The sequence below is a fragment of the Equus przewalskii genome, chromosome 22, assembly GCF_037783145.1.
Source record: "Equus przewalskii isolate Varuska chromosome 22, EquPr2, whole genome shotgun sequence".
Taxonomy (NCBI): Eukaryota; Metazoa; Chordata; class Mammalia; order Perissodactyla; family Equidae; genus Equus; species Equus przewalskii.
This window is the reverse complement of record NC_091852.1, coordinates 4,831,295-4,847,918: the sequence shown is the minus strand read 5'-3', so window position 1 is coordinate 4,847,918 and position 16,624 is coordinate 4,831,295. Positions and strand designations below refer to the sequence as shown.

Here is a 16,624-nt window from a genome sequence, read left to right as displayed (position 1 = left end):
AAAGCATCCTTTAGATTAGAACAGATCATCTTATAATTGGGCTTTGAAATCTTAAGTGATTTCACTAAGGAAATGTGAAGTCAATTAGCTGGGGCTGTTTCTGATAAGGGTGAGGGGAAAAAATCACACTTTCTCCTGTAAATGAGACCATAGATTTGATGTCTTTTGATATGAAAAAGTAAGCATTTTAGATCCCAAATTAGCCCAATTTTGCGTGTCAAGGTGAAAGGGAATTGCTGGGAAGTTCGGCCTGGTGCCTAGTGCTCCTCTGAAAGGGCACGATTGCAGCCTTACCTTGGCCCAGCCCCGGGGTTTAATGGATTGGGCTCTCAGCAATACCTGGTCAATAATTGGTTTGGGTGGAAGAAGAAATGATCTGGCGACTACATTGAGATGACTCGGACCTGTGGACTGTGGTACAGTTTTATAAAGTAAATGGATAAGAAATACCACCCTCATTTTCTTTTTTAAGTTAGGAAAATGCAAGTAGCATTGTTTACTCAGCGCAGAAGGAGGAACCCCAGTCCCTGAGAAAGCAGAAAGGAACTATTTCCTTTCTTCTATCACTTAAACTCTCTCCCTCTTTTTCCTTTTCTTTATATCCCCCTCTTAGCCTCGCAAACATTTAGAGCTCATGATTCATTTTTAAGGGATCAAAGGGTAGTGAAGCATTAAGAATGAAAAGTCAGTCACACCAAGTTGGGCGGTTTAAAAGCTAGGTTCCTGAGCAGAAGCATTAACTACGCAATGGTGCCTGTGAGGGGAAAATTCTGCTCCCGTTTTTCTCTTTAAGTACTTTCTTCTTGATTGCTTAACTTCCTACTGCTAAAATTATACTTATGATGCAGCAAATATAAATTTTATTTAGTTTTACAATTAGAATTTTGATGGTAGAAAAGAACTTGCCGTTTTTTTCAACTTTGTCTGGATATAAGTAATGCTATGTGTTTGCCTGTACTTCAAAGCTGGGAATTTCTAATTTGAGGCCTTAAATGCTGTATTTACTTCCTTAATGTATTTATTATGTACTCCTTGATCTATTTCTTATGCATCAATCAACACATGCTTCTTTAATCCCTCCTGGGCATTGTGGGGACACAGATGTGCACCAAATGCAGTTCCCACCCTGCAAGAGTTTTTAATCTAGTTAGAAAGACAAAGTGTATGCATAAAGTCATAACACCCCAGAGTTTCATCTGATAAGTAGTTTTATTAGAAAGAGTAAGTGCTAAATGTTCCCATAGGTTGGGGGTTTTCATAGTGTTACCAAGAAGCCTGAGCTATATCTTGAAGTATGGTGGGGAATTGACAAGATCCAGAAGAGATTTGGGTGCATTTCCCCCGGAAACACGGCCACAGCGAATGGACGAGCTGCAAGGGCCGTAGATAGACCTCATGGCTGGAGCCAAGGGCTTCTTGGGTGAGAGAGACATCTAGAAGGTGTGAGGGCCTTGGATGTGCACCTACAACAGCCAGGGTTGGCGTACCCTTGGAGGCACTGTCAGTGTGCCGGCCACAGGCCAAACTGCTGAGGAGCTGAGGGTACCGCAAATGGCTTACCTGACTGCAGAAGATGACATACAATGACCAGTCTCTTTGATGTCAGCTAGGACTCTGAATTTACGTCTGATGGTTGGATCTGCACAGAATCATGCTGTCTTGGCTCTGCAACAGGAGTAACCTCACTTTCCAAATGCAAATGCGTATCTAGGATCAGAGGATATAGGCAATTCAGCTACGTAGCAATAAATCACCAAATTAATCTTAAGAAAATAGTAGTAGGACTAAATTAGTAAAATTGAAACTGCATGTACAGATGTACCCACCCACCCCAAGATGCTATTTTGTTTCTCAAGTCACATGACTTCTGTTTGGGGCAGGGGACGCTTTGATCCATTTCCCAGAGGGATATCCTTTTACATTCTCCAGTTCTGCACCACTACAAAATTCTGTTCTTTGCTGCCTAGTTATCTGTTCCTCATTCATTCATTCATCCATGTCTTCATATATTTATGAAGCAAATATTTATGGAATGCCTGTTTTGTCCCAGGCATTATGCTTTCCATCCGTAATCTTCCCATAATACATGAGAGAAGAGACCTCAAAAGAAGACAACCTTGAAAATGCTATTTAGCTCTTGACATTCGACCAGTGTTGGCAATTAAATAAATACACATATAAGTAATAACCAATTGCATAATTTTTAAAACTGCATTTGATCAATTTTTTAGGACGGCTGAATAACATATATAATTGCAAACCTGCCTGGTAAATCATGCAGAAATTTTTACTCGCAGTTTAGAAATAATCCATCCCAATTTCCTTATTTTCCAAAAGCTACAGAGAAGGACCAGCTATCAAACTCCTAAAGCTTCGGTCAGTGTTCTTTCTACCTCCTGAAGCCATCGCTTTGAAAATAGCTTCTTTGCAGTCTTCCTTGAAAGTAAAGTCAATTTTCTTTCTGAATAAAGTGTTCTCACTTGCAAAGATTTCTTTGACGGCTAATTTACTTACTCTCCCAAAAAGCTCTTCATCCCCAGACAGCCTGTGCCTAGGTGCCCAGAGAGCACACGCTCTCAGCACCCGGGTTTCCTCGGTGCAAAGTAAGGAGGTAATATCAAAGATGGTACCCCCCCAACATTGGGGGCATCTTTCATCCAGAGTTTCCTGCCTCTCAGTCCTTGCTCAGGCGGCACGGGCTTTATCTACACACTCCAGGCTGGTCCCAAGGATTAAATTAGATGATGTGTATGAAGTGCTTTGGAAACTGGAAGTAGTCTGCAAATGTAAGAGATGGGTCTTATCTTCAATCCCCTCTAAAGGAAGGCCAGACAGATAGTCATCTTTGTGTCCCTGGCATCTAGCAGAGTTTGTTCAGTAAATATTTGTTGAAAAGAAATGAATGGAAGATTTGTCAAATGTCGTATTGAAAGCCAGGGCTTGGGAGTCAAGCATGTTACAAAGTCTTTGTGTCAAAAATGACATCAGCGGGACAAAGATGAATGTGACATTGCTGTGTATCTTAATTAATACAACGGAATAAGGCTTTTCTCTGCACCCCTTGCTCCATCTGAAAACCAGTTGCCTCCTGTTTTCGTGTGGTTTTCCGGGGCTTCAGTCTCCAAGTGCAGGCGTCTCCTGCTCTCAGGGTTTTGACTTGGATCTGAAAGGAGCTCCCAGTCCTGGCTTGTTTCTGGGAGTTGTCAGGCAAGATAAAGGCTTGGCGGAATTCGCCCATTCCTTTGAGAGAAGGGGACTCTCAGAAACACAATCAGCTTGTGGTCGGCCTTTAGAAACTCTCTCCCACGTTGGTTCCAAAGAGAACATTTGTGTGTGTGTTTGCTTTGGTTTTGAGAACTAAACACCCCTTTCGCCATCACGCGCGCCAGCTACTTCACACCAGGGGGTTTCAGAAATGATGCCACGGGCTCGTGACGCAAAAGGCGCTGCCTTGCTTTAGAAACAGGAAGAAAAGGGATCTGAAGGGGAGCTTTAAAGAACAGAGGGGACTAAGTTAAACTGTTTCGGAGAGGATAGAGCTTCAGACAATGCTGAGGACGGGGATCACCAAACAGCTGTGTGTTGCTTTTTCGTCCTATTAAAGAGGATGCAGAGGAGCCAAGCCCGGCTGGCCCACGTCTCCCCTCTAACAACATCAAAAAGTCTTGGTCGCGTTGAGGGGAGCAGGTTGCCTCCAAGCAAACATACCTGGTGAATTCTCTGCTCTCCCGAAACAAGTCAGCAGGCAGGCACACACGTTTTATTGAATATATTTCCTCACTTTTCAAAGGAAGTATAATTGTTTCAAATACGATTTTCTACTAGAGCAAAAACAGTAACAAAAACTGTCAGTGACAAAGTCCACAATTTGATCAGAGCACATTCAGCCTCTGTACTATATTTTCCTGAGTACACAGGGGGCATTCTATTCATGGAACAAGACCGTTACAGACACCATCTACCCTCACTCTTCTGTGCTGGGCCTCCCGCGGATGAGGTGATATGAACATTAGCATATGTAGATGGCATCTCTCAGTGCCAGGCCCCCTCTGGTCTTATCTCTGCGGGTCTGCGTGTCTGGGTGCATCCTTGTGTAGTGCCCCCCGGCCCTCAACCAGGGAAGCTCCCCATCTCTGACCACATCATTCCCAACACCTTTGTTCTCCCTCCGCCTCCCTCCCCTGGGAGCCCTTCTTCTTTGGAAATTCGACCGTGGAATTTTTCTCCCCACATCTCTATGGTGAGTTTTCCCAGCACTGGAAGGCTTGGTTGCTATGGCAGCGAGCCTCCTCTGCTCGGAGCTGGTGATTTCGGAAGAGGGGATTGTTGCCTTTGGAGGGAGGGGCGAGGAGTCATTGAAGTATGCCCATTAGTATGCAGGACCGGGGCCTCCTGTCGCAGCCTCTCTCCCACAGCAGCCAGTGCTCTCTAAACTCGCCCACTGAGATGGAAGGAAACAGGCCGAGGGGACCCCCCCAGCGCACCTGTCTGACTGCAGCCCGGCCGACCACAGCCCCAGCCCCATGGGGATCCAGGCCCTGCTGCCACCTTCGACCTGCCTCTCCTGCTTTGCGCTCTGTGCCTTTGCCTCCTTCCGTCTTGAAAACAGAGCTTCAGAGAGTGGCCTGAGTCGGGGAGGAGTCAGAATGTGGAGCAGGAGCGGTAAAATCTATCCTTCCAAGTTTCATATACTGAATTATTTTTCTGGTTGTTGGCCATCCATCAACTGGAACAAGAGACAAACACAAAACGTCCTATGGTATTGTTGGCTGCTTGATACCTGAGGATAGCCAAATTGGGTGATACTGGAAATAAGCAATGATCATACTTTCATCGGAAACAGGGACTACTTACACAGCTCAGTAGAATCTATTTCCTGAGATCCAGGGCAACACAGGAAGTAGGGACCTCCAAGGTAATGGAATAGAAACATCATCAAATCAGAATTCTGAGATCTTGGAAGCACCTTGCTATGTGGTTAGGAGACATGAGTTTCCCTGGAGCTTGGGGTTTGGTGTGTTCATCTGTAAAATGGCCTTGTAAGGAATATCTTACTCCAACCTACCAGCTAAAGTTCCTTCTCAGTTCAATTAGAAATGTAATAGCTGTAAAATGTTTTGAGCTCGACTGCCGAAAGGTTCTCTGCTCTTAACAGTCTGTAAAATCTGAGAGCATTGGGAGGACAAACTCCCCGGAAAAATCTGTCCTGGGGAAGAGCCTTGAGGCCTCTGCCACTGGACGAGCATGCTTTCTCTTGCTCCTGCCAGGGCTGGGAGGGCGTCCTCAGCGACTCACACTAGAGTTCCTGCACCCGGCCCAATGTGGCCTCTTGTGCTGGTGCCCCTTTCAGAGGTAGATTGTCGCCCTCAGCTTCCTTTTCTCCTGATTCCTTGTCTGGATCCTGTGGACCTGGAGGTTTCCGCGGGGCTCCACTCCATGCCCATTGTCTGCCATCGTCCTAGCACAGAGCAGGATACAGTGAACATTTACCATCTGCACTGCCTCTGTTTCCTCTCTCCACTCCCTGCCCCGGCCACTCCAATTTGTCTTCTGGCCCCATTGCTCCTCAAAGCAGCTTTTACTGTAATCCATTAAGGTCTGTAGTCGAGTTAATTGTATTGTGCCAATATCAGTGTCCTGGGTTTAATGTTGTAGCTGGGTAAGACGTTACCACTGGGGGAAGCTGGAAGATGGTACATGGGACCTCTCTGTACTATACAATTACTCGTGAGTCTGTAAATAGTTTCAAGTGAAAAGTTACAAGAAAAACATAGCAGCTTTCACTAACCCCCTCAGTAAAATCTCTCCGAAGGTTCATGGACCTTTTCAGCCCTCAGCCTATTTGGCAGTTGTCGTCTACTCTCTCTTTCTTGAAATATTCTCTTTCCTTGGCTGCTTTGATACTGGAACACCTTGTTTTCCAGGCCACTCTAGTCACTCTTTCTTAGTCTCCTTCACAGATGAACGGCTGCCATTAACATTAAAATTTCTCAAAGCTCCTCCTAGCCCCCTGCTCTTCCTGAGGCTGTCTCTGCAGTCTGGGCATCGGCGACCACTGCTACGAAGATGACTTGCAGAGGCACACCGCCATCCACACCACTCTCCTGCCCTTGGGTTTCCCCTGGGTACCGCAGAGGCCTCTTCATCTCAGCGTGGTCAGCCCCTCTCCCTTCCCACTGTCTCTCTCCCGACTCCCATAGCCCACAGGCCCCAGGCCTATTCAAGTGTTTCCTATCTCAGTGAATGATCATCATTACCAATTCAGCAAGCAAGAAACTATACACTCTCCACCTTTATCACCAGTGTCCTAGTGTGAGCCACCAAGCTCTCCCCTGGATGACCACAGCAGCCTTCCACCTGCTTCTACTGCAATCTCTGCTGTATACAGCAGCCTGAGTGTGTTTGTACAATACAAATCCAGCCATGACGTTCTCAGCTTAAAATCTCTAATGGCTTCCCATTGCTCACAGGGAAAAGGAATGAAATCCTTTCATTGATCTGCAAGATCCTGCATGTTCTGGCTCATATCCGACTCCCCAGCCTATTCCCTATTATGCTCCCATTGCTTAATGCACTCTAGCCATGCTGGACTTCATTAAACTTCTCAAACACATTTTGTTCCCTCCTGCCACAGGACATTTGAACATGCTCCACTCACTATGCCTGGAATAATTTTCCTCCTCTCTTCATCTAGCTAATTCTTACTTATTCTTCAGGTCTTGGCTCAAATGTTATCCCCACCTGAAGCCTCTTACCACCTTCCAGCCTAGGACAAATCCTTCTATTATAAGCTCTTACACAATGGAAATATTCAGCTAGAAGACTAGTTGCAAAAATTGAAATATTTTTGCCCAAGTTGGTGAACAGCCGCCACCCTTCGTCCACTTCCTTCAGCCACTAACGAGTTGCCTCCAGGCACAGCACGGAGCCTTCAGGCACCAAGATCTATGGAGGTATGGTCAGTTGGTCCCTGTTAGATATTTTGAATTCTCTCCTATTTTTGTGCATCCTGTACCTCTCCTCTACGCATCATTGCACCTGAATTTCATCTTATTCTGAGAATATTTGATTAATATCTTCCCCATTCTAAGATCATGAGGGTGAGGACCGTGTTTGCCGTTATTTTCTCTGTATCGAACGCAGACTAGGACCCCAATAAATATGTGCTCAGTAGATGCTAATTTAAGTGACTGAACAGGCCTTTCTCAGATATGATCCACTTTGACCCCTGAGCCCCACACAGATGAAGCTACTGGTTAAATGCAGCACAGATAGGCAGTGTTGGCAGAGCCTGACCGTGGCTCAGTGGCAGGCCCACCCAGTGCCCTTCCTCTCCCGCAGCCTGTCTCCCCCGGAAGACCTGCTGGAGAGGCTTCTTATCGTTACCATCGCCAGATCCCTTGAGGGTCTGGACTCCTCAGCCTCCCGCATCCTCCATCCTGTCACCATGACCCAGTTTGAGACTTTGAAATTCAAGCATTGCTGACAGAATCTGTGTGTGGCTTTTTTTTCCTGTTCTCTAAATAAAAAATTAAATCAGAATGGTCATGTATATGCTGTCTCAAAATAGTGCGTTATTTAGAGAGAGAAGGTGCTGGTTATTACTGGCATTTAACATTTGTTGAGTGAACACAATCTGCTAAACACTGAAGAGAACACGGAATTAAAGAGTTCCTGCCCGATGTGTGTCGTGGCCTCAATTAGACCCAGACGAATCCCTGATGTGCAGGCAGGATGGATCTGCATAGAGCCCGACAGCCAGGCACAAACATGCTCCAGCCGGATGGGCAGGATCTTCCCTGGGAAAAGGCGACATTGGAGTCAGGGCCGTTAGACCATTTTAAAAATAGCAAAGCTCCACGTGAGTCCTTAGGAACAGAAAAGTCTTGGAAAATTAGATGGCTTTTCCTGCAGGGCCTTCCCTAAGAGAAATGCAGTCTGTAGATTCCTGCTGAGCTGCAGGCAGTTCCGCCCTCCTGTCTGCACGAGCTGCTGCGGAAGCCTTGGGGTTCAGGAGCAGTCTCGCCGCGTGGACTGTGTTGCCAAGAAGAACCGCTACATACCGTTGTTGGATTTGTTCTTCCAGAATAATTACAATATTGGTAGAATTTAAGGAAAAGGCCCTTCTTCATCCCCTTTTTTTTCTCACGAGTTGGCCTGTGAGTTTCACCCTGCCCCATCAGGTCCCGTGGGGTCCCAGGCACCCGTGTGAAGAGCATCCATGGCTTCTGTAGGTTCTGAACTGAGTCCAAAGCATCGTGATGGTCCCAGCAGATTGGAGCAGATTCCAGCCGGGGAGTCAAGGCGCTGCTAGACTGGTCCTGCTAGTCATTTATGCTCTGAGTCTTGGTTTCTTTATCTGAGAATTGGACGTCATAAAGCCCAGCTTGCTGGGTTGTTACAAGAACTCGATAAATTAACGTATGTGAAGAAACAGCATTTGGCCTGGAACACTTGTTGCCTATGTTTCCAGCACTGGAACATACCACCTTTATCTAGCCAACTAAGCAGAAACTCCCGATCAGTTCCAAATTTAGGGTAACAATTCCAGACACGTAAAGTTTTTAATTCAGTAGCTCACCTTCTGTTGTCTAAAGATAATTAGGGCTTAACAGGGGACAAGAAACACATAGACTCTTGAGATCCCCAGAGAAGCTAACAGTCTCTTTCTAGCCTTTCCAAATATTACAGTCCTGGGAAAATAAGCGGGGTAGATCTTTAAAAGAAAAATATCTGATTGGACACAAGTCCCAAATGTAACAAGATATTTGAAATTGACTTACAAAGAGCACTTTTTATATTGTGAAGTGGTCATCATACTCTTTCAATTTGAACATTATTTTGAACATATGAGACTGTTGTACACAGGTCATAAACCTGTCAAAAGAGTAAATAGACTTAGCATGAAATATTAACCTTGGGAAAAAGCATTTCTAAGGATGTAACCCCCTTCCCACTAATGTGAATGATTAAGCACTTGAAATTTATTAATGCAGCATGAATGACACTGCTGTGATAAGACTCGGCAATGACCTCCATGATGGTTTCTTACTCCACCAAGTTGACAAAAGAAAGCTTTGAGGCATCTTGTCAGACAGACGAGCTAGAGCAAGACAGCGATTCTGCCCAGATGGCTGTGGGCTAGTGGGCAGAGCACAGATGCCCAAAGGCAAGTCATTTAGAGCTCAGATTTGCAGAGGGAAAATGGAGCCGGTTCTGGCTCTGGCTCTGTGTGTCTCCTGACCACACCTGACTGACTCTCTCCTCCAGTCAGGAGAGAGACCCTGCACTGGGGCCTCAGAGTCTGCCCTCTCCGTCTGATTCCTGGGAGCCAAGACACCATGCGATGGAGGGTAATGAGCCCCGGACTTAGAGTCAGAGAGCTGGGGCTCTGTTCTCGGTCTGCAGCCAGGAAGCTGCTGGCCTGTATCTGTATAATAGCATTCTATGAAAGATAAAATGGCAAGAAAGTCAGAGTAGAGAAGAGGTATAGAGAGAAGTGGAGACAAAGAGAGCGAGAGTAACAGACAACACCTGGCCCCTCGCTTAGGTGTGTGCTCCATCACAGAGATGCTCTAGGATAGGGTGGATTTTCTAGGGCCCCCACTGAGTGACCCACTTCCTCTCTGTGGCTGTTTCCAGGCTGGTGAGCCCAGTTTCACCCATGTACAGAATCACCTGGGGCTTTGTCCACGTTCAGCCCAGTGATAAGTAGCATGTGTCTGCATCCCTGTCTCTACCTGACCATGGAGGTGGCATGTACCCTTTACCCAGCGAGACACTTGCAGAACTCTGCAGGAGGCCAACAAAGGACCAAGTCTCTATCAACTCCTGATTTGCTGTTGTCATCATAGTGTTGGATTTGCAGAGAAGACGTGGCGGCCAGACAGGGCATGTATAGGGCCAGGCAGATGCTGGGTTTTAGACCAGGGCACTATGATGAGCAGGTCCAACTGGTGGGAGGGGATTAACAAAGGAGCGAAGTTAGTGTCTGAGATTAAAATCAATCTCCGGACCAGGCTAGGGGTCAAGAAGAAGCTAAATGCCCATCAAAGTGGAGGGATCCAGAAATGAGAGGTCTTATGCGCAGACACCCCATAGTCCTGTCCTACAGGATGTGGCTATAAGGAATCTGTCCTGGGAGACAGGGATAGGCACTGAGCATGTGTGTGGAGGCACAGATCCAGGTATCTCTGGAAGCTGGGGGGACAAGTAAGGTGACTGGAGTGGTAAGTTACTGGAGAGACAAAGCAGAATTTGTACCAGCAAAAAGACTGCCTGGAGAAACTCCATGTTGTGAGTTTTGAGCTGTGAGCTAGGTGTGCATGGTGGCCAGCACAGACACTTGCTCCCCTTGGGGCAAGGGAACAAGAAGAATGACTCTAGGCATAAGGTGGGGGCTGGGTGGTCGGCAGAAGGGCACCAACTTAGCCCGACGAGGAGGCTGATTCTATATTCAGCAAAGCAAATTTGGGAAGGGGTTAGGGTAAGCTGAAGCTGCTTGAGTAATGATGGGTCTGAAAATCTGGGTGAGGAAAAGTGGGTCTAGCCGTGGTAGAAGGAAGAGATAGTGGGGTCTTGTAGTCTAACCCCCTTTGTATAGCAAAAATCTCTTATGCACTGCTTCAGATCACCTTGGCTTTGGGACCATGGGCCGTTTCATTCTGCTCCAGCTCCTGTTGCAATGACCAGCTCTGCTTGGGTTCCCCAACTGACTGCACAGCACCTTGCATCTTGCCCACATTGTGTACCTCTCACCTTGTGGCCTAGTGCCTCCCTGTTGATGCTGAGATATGACACTCCACTGGACTCACTCTGATGCCCAGGCATGCTAGACATGCAAGTGCAGGGAAGCCAACACCCAGTGTTGGAATCTTTGAGCAGTAGGAGACAAGAGCCCCTAGTTAAGTTATTCCCTGTTCTTCCCTTCAACCCAACTTTCCTGAGACCCAGTATGTCCAATAGCCTCCAGAAGAAGCCTGTGAGCAAGCAGTCAGTCACGTGGATGCCACATGGTGGCTAGTTCCATACTCCTCTTCTTATTGCCCCTCCCTGCTTCCCTGCCTCATGCTCCTTATCCCTCTCTCTGCTTCCCTGACTTTGCACTCCCTGAGAAAGTAGGAGCACAGAAGCCTTGGCCTCAGGCTCTGTTTCACGGAGAAACTCTTCCACCTGCCACCATTGTCATTTCTTAGAATTGGATATGAGGTGAATCCATTGAGGAAAGCAAAAGAATTTGCTACCGGAAGGACTTTATTTGTACATGATACAGTGTCAGCCTTGACATGCTTCTGCAATCCAGACTCAGACGGTGGCATTTTAGCGATGTGCCAGTGTGTGTAAGTTTGCCCCAAATGGACCCTCACCTGTAGTTGAGGTTGTCAGGCTCTTTTTTGGAAATCCCCAAGCAGCCTTTCCTTTCTCTCAGCCAGGGAAACTCTTTCTTATTGTCTTCTGACCGTAGGGTTCTCAGTCTGTCCTTCGCACACTCTTTCTGGAGTGCTTCCCGGGGTCCCCCTCCTTGGAGTGCACTTATTTATACGTGTAGGAGGACAAGGTTGAACAGCTAGCCAGCCCACGAAGGCCATTTTAGCCATTTTTTTATCCCTGTCCTACTGAACACTTGTAGGTAAGCCAATATTGAAGTTTGCTTTTTTACAACTGCCCAAGCCTATTGAAGCTTATGAGAATACAGTAGTCTCCCCTTATCCATGGGGGATATGTTCCAAGACCCCCAGTGGATGCCGGAAACACAGATAGTACTGAACCCCATATATACTATGTTTTTTCCAATACATATATACCTATGATAAATTTGTAAATTAGGCAGAGTCAGAGGTTAACAATAACTAATAATAAAATAGAACAATTATAACAATATACCGTAATAGAAGTTACCATAGATCGTAGCAACCTCACCTCGTTACATCAAGAACTTTCACCTTTTCACCTAAAGGAAGCACTTTGCTTCCTTCTCTTTGGCATGTCTGAATTGCCAGCATCACTACTCTTGCACTTTGGGGTCATTATTAAACAAAATAAGGGTTCCTTGAACACGAGCACCACGATACCACCACAGCAGATCTGATAACCAAGACGGCTGCTAAGTGACTAACTGGCGGGTGGTGTGTGTGGCATGGATCCACCAAAGGGATGATCAGGCCCAGGGCAGGACAGAGCAGGACAGCTTGAGATTTCATCAGAATGGTGGGCAATTTTAAACTTATGAATTGAGTATTTCTAGAGTTTTCCATTTAATATTTTTGGACTTCGGTTGACCTCGGATGGCTGAAACCACAGAAAGCAAAACTACGGATGAGAGGGGACACCTGCAGTCATGAGGCAGTCACTGTTCTCAACTGAGAATCCTCCCCATCTGTAAGCTATAAAAGCTCTTTTTGTACTGTCTGTTAAGAGTCTAATATCTTTAAAAGAGAACTGTTATGATGAAAATCATATTCTAGTATCTTTAGCTATGATACTGCCAACATACTGGGTCATTAAGGCACAAATCATTATAATTAAAGATGCTTCTCACTAATATTCTCAATCCATCCTTGTATTTATTCTGGCTCAGCACTGTTGCTATACTGATATGCCCAACATCCTTGTAATCCTCTGTGGCAAGTTTAGCTCCGAAGTTCTCAAAACTAAAACAAAAATGTCTTTTTTTAAAAAAATAAATCATATGCGGGGAAAACAATGGGTACATTCTATGGTCAATTTAATTTCATCTTGGTGAGAATGGTCCTGCCCCCAATTCTCTTGGCCTCTATCCCGAACCCTAATTGTGTCCCCATTTCGGACACTCCTGAACAGCACAGTCTCCTGTTTCCTGTGGAGAGTGGACTTCTAGCCACACCGACTTCCTCCCTGGGCCTGGGCTGGTGGACCACTCCGTGCCAGCTTCCACTCAACTGCGTTCTCTGTCGGTTTCCTCTGAGCCACTCTCCGTGTTTGCTGCTCAGGCTCTCAGTTTGTGCGGAACAGCCTCCGCAGCCCAGTGAATGACGGCAGATCACAGCAAGGGCTGGGCGGGGCTGGCAACCTTCTTTTCCTGAAAGTTTAAATGGCTTGGTTGCAAACCAATCAACAGAGCCTCAGTCTCTGCCACAGCACATGTCTTCATTGCAATGCTGTTTGAAAAATACACTTTATTTTTTAGAGTAGTTTTAGGTTCACGATAAAATTGAGCAGAAAGGAGAGATTTCCCTTATACCCCCTGCCCCCATACATGCACAGCTTCCTCCACTGTCAATGTCTCCCGCCGAAGTGGTACATTTGTTACAATCGTGCCCTTATGTTGACACATCATTACCACCCAACGTCTGTAGTTTACATAAGGGTTCACTTTTGGTGTTGTAAGTTCTGTGGGTTTTGATAGATTTATAATGACATGTGGCCACCATTATAGTGTCATACAGAATAATTTCACTCTCCTAAAAATCCTCTGTGCTCTGCCTACGCATCCCTCTCTCCCCGCCAACCCCTGGCAACCACTGATCTTTTTACTGTCTCCACAGTTTTGCCTTTTCCAGACTAACATATAGTTGAAATCATACAGTATGTAGCCTTTTCAGACTGGCTTCTTGCACTTAGTAACATGCATTTAAGTTTCCTCTGTGTCTTTTCATAGCTTATTTGATAGCTTAATTCTTTTTAACACTGAATAATCTTCCATTGTCTGGGTATACCTTGGTTTGTTTATCCATTCATCTGCCAAAAGACATCTTGGTTGCTTCCAAGTTCTGGCAATTATGAATAAAGCTGCTATTGACATCCATGTGCAGATTTTTGCGTGGACATAAGTTTTCAACTCATTTGGGAAAATACTAAGGAGCACAATTGTTGGGTCATATGATAAAAGTATGTTTCATTTTGTCAGAAACTGCCAAACTGTCTCCCACAGTACCTGTACCATTTTCCATTCCCACCAGCAATGAATGGGAGTTCCAGTTGCTCCACATCCTTGCCAGCATCTGCTGCTGTCAGGGTTTGGGATTTCCACCATTCTAATAGGGATGGAGTGGTATGTGCTGCAACACTTTTGACACTGGTATTTCCCGCCACCTGGGAGCATCTTGGGTAGATTTCGAGACTTCCTGTTCACCTTCAGCTGTGAAACCAGTTGAATCTAGTTTACAACTTCATTCTTATCCATCCAGCATCAGGCTAGACATCTCCCTTCTCCTCTTCAGTCTGTATTCCCTATGAAGTTAGGGACTGGGAGGAGGGATTGGGGATAAGGACAAACATCTCTTTACTTCTCAGTTGTCATCCTCTCCTTTTTCATCACTATTTCTCTGCTAACACCTCTGTGGGTCAGGTGTCACCGTGGGCAGCCGGGGAACAGACAAGTAGGCTCAAATGTAGACACTTTCCACAGTGTCCACTTATTCATGAGAAGCTCACGCATCTTCAGCCTTCCAATGATGAGAGAGTGGGCTCTCCTGCTCCCCCTCTTCAGCTCCGCCATCTTTCTCCACCCGCTTCCCTTTTCCTGTGTAGTGCACACAGTCTGCTGCCTAAACAGAAGCCCAAATGCAAAATGAGGTCCCGATCTTCCTTCTTAAGGCTCCCCAGTCTTTATGAGTAATTCTCTTGAATTCCCTTACTTGATTTCAGGTTGGGGCCAGGTGGGGGGGAGGTGGAGGTGCAGAAAGGAGAAGGGAAGGAAATGACCTCTCTTTAGGAACATTCCACCAATGCCCCCCAGATCAATAGCCCCTCGTTACTCTTGCTCACTCCCCTCCCATACAGACTGAGGAGAGGGATATAACGTGGTGGGCAGTTACTGTAGGGCTTTTTCTATTATGGGGGCAGGAGTCTGATCCAGCTGTCAGATGCCTGACTGATAGAGAATTTCTCTGGAATATGGGGTACCCAGAACTCCTTTTCCCTCAGCTGGAGGCCCGAATTTTTAAATTAGGATGACAACTGGAAAAGCCCCACTGAGTATCTTAATATAGGGTATCAGAAGTGTACAGAGAAAGGAAATTCACAGCCCCCCTCATCGAGCATTCAAGCAGTTAATGACCTATTGGCCTTCATGTCAAAAAGCTGATTATATCGAAGACAAGACCCTCACGCAACAATTCACCCTCACCTTTTCCTGCTCTGCCTTTGGTGACGAGCACCAGGCATTCTTCTCCTGGTGACAGGGCCTCGTCACTCGAAGACAGTGTTTAGGCCACACCTTAGCCTGCTTCCCGCCAGGTAAATAAACCCCTAACCCCCGCCCAGCTCCCAGTTTTCCTGACAAGAACATGGGTGATATAAATCAAAGCCAGCCTGGTCGTAATTTCTGAAGACCCCCAAGAGGATGAGGCCAGTTCCGATTGGCTGAGTTTTCATTAGCAGAGATTGTTAGGAGCCTAACGCAGAGGCTGGTGTGTGACGTCTTGGGTGAGCCGCGGACGTGTGGCTGTGCCGGCTTCCCAGATGCTGTTATGTGCTACTGTCTCTCTGCATGTTTGACTTTTTGAAAATCACTTTGGGTTCCTTTTCTGCTGAAACTAATTTTTTTTCTTCAGGCATAGCCACTTTCTCCACTTTAAAATAATGGTGCAACTTTAGTGATTTCATCTAGAGAAGCATCGAAGTGACCACTAAAATGGTCAATTCACAAATTCTTCAAAAAGTAAACATTCCTGTCTTCGGAAAGTTTTATCAAATACAGCCTGTAAAGAACTAACAACACTTTTGTGGTGGTTATATCCGTTCTGTGATTTGACTGCTCCAGTTCTAAGTTTTCTTCAAATCTAGTTATGGTGATGGGCAGAGAGGGCGGTCATTCAGCGAGCCCCTCCTGTGGGGCAGAGGCGGCAGGAAGAGACCACCAAGGCCGTGGAGGAGTTTCTCGGGGCAGAGGACAGCTGTTGTGAGATGGTGCCCTCGACATCAGGCCGGGCTAGGATGAGAGGCACCAAGGAGGCTGCCCGCTGAGTTGGGGCAGCACCCGGGGCTGTGAGAGCTCAGAGGATGCTATTGCGGCAGCCTAGGTGCGAGCCTGAGGTGCCCGGGACTAAGCGGTCCCGGTGGAAATGCTCAGGTGGGTGCATTCAGGGGATGCTTCCCAGGCAGAGCTGAAAGAACCTGACAATGCCCTGGCCATGGGGGATAAGGGGAAATGAGGAAGCAATGGGGACTCCTGGGTTGTTAGCTTTGAACAAATTAGTGGTGGTTGGTGGGGATGGTGGTGGTATTTAAGGGGATGGAGAAGACAGAAGGAGGAGCAGGGTTCAGAGGAGGGAGGAAATTTGAGGACATTTAACCCTCCGGTAAGCAGAGGACACACCACCACTGGAAAGGGGAGCAGATTGTTTAAAACTCCAGCGTTCTGAAGTTGCCTTTCCCTGCAGTTTTCAGTTAATTTGCAGTAGCTTCTTGGTTCTGTATAAATCTCGCCCCTCTCTGGAGTGCTCTTATCTTCATCTCTAAAGACAAATTCACAGCCGAGGAGAATTGGTATCCCTGAGTCTGTTCACAGAGTAGATAGTAGCACTTAAAAACCTGTTTGTGTTTCATGAAAGCTATTTCCGTAAATGGATTCAAGTAGATATTAAGCAGTAAATATAGTATCCTAAATGACAATGATCTGGACCTAAATAGATGTTTTGGTATA

General features: G+C 46.3%; 1 protein-coding gene and 1 long non-coding RNA gene across 19 annotated transcripts in view; one reads left to right on the top strand and one right to left on the bottom strand.

Annotated features, from left to right (window-relative positions):
- Positions 1–16,624, top strand: part of NTRK2 (neurotrophic receptor tyrosine kinase 2) — a 345,658-nt gene that overhangs the window by 305,519 nt on the left and 23,515 nt on the right. The window lies entirely within an intron of this gene.
- Positions 1,191–4,622, bottom strand: LOC139078678 (uncharacterized). The gene is made up of 3 exons (XR_011531694.1): positions 4,485–4,622; positions 3,709–3,818; positions 1,191–1,707 (listed from the first exon to the last, which is right to left on the bottom strand). It is a non-coding gene; the product is annotated as an uncharacterized lncRNA (long non-coding RNA).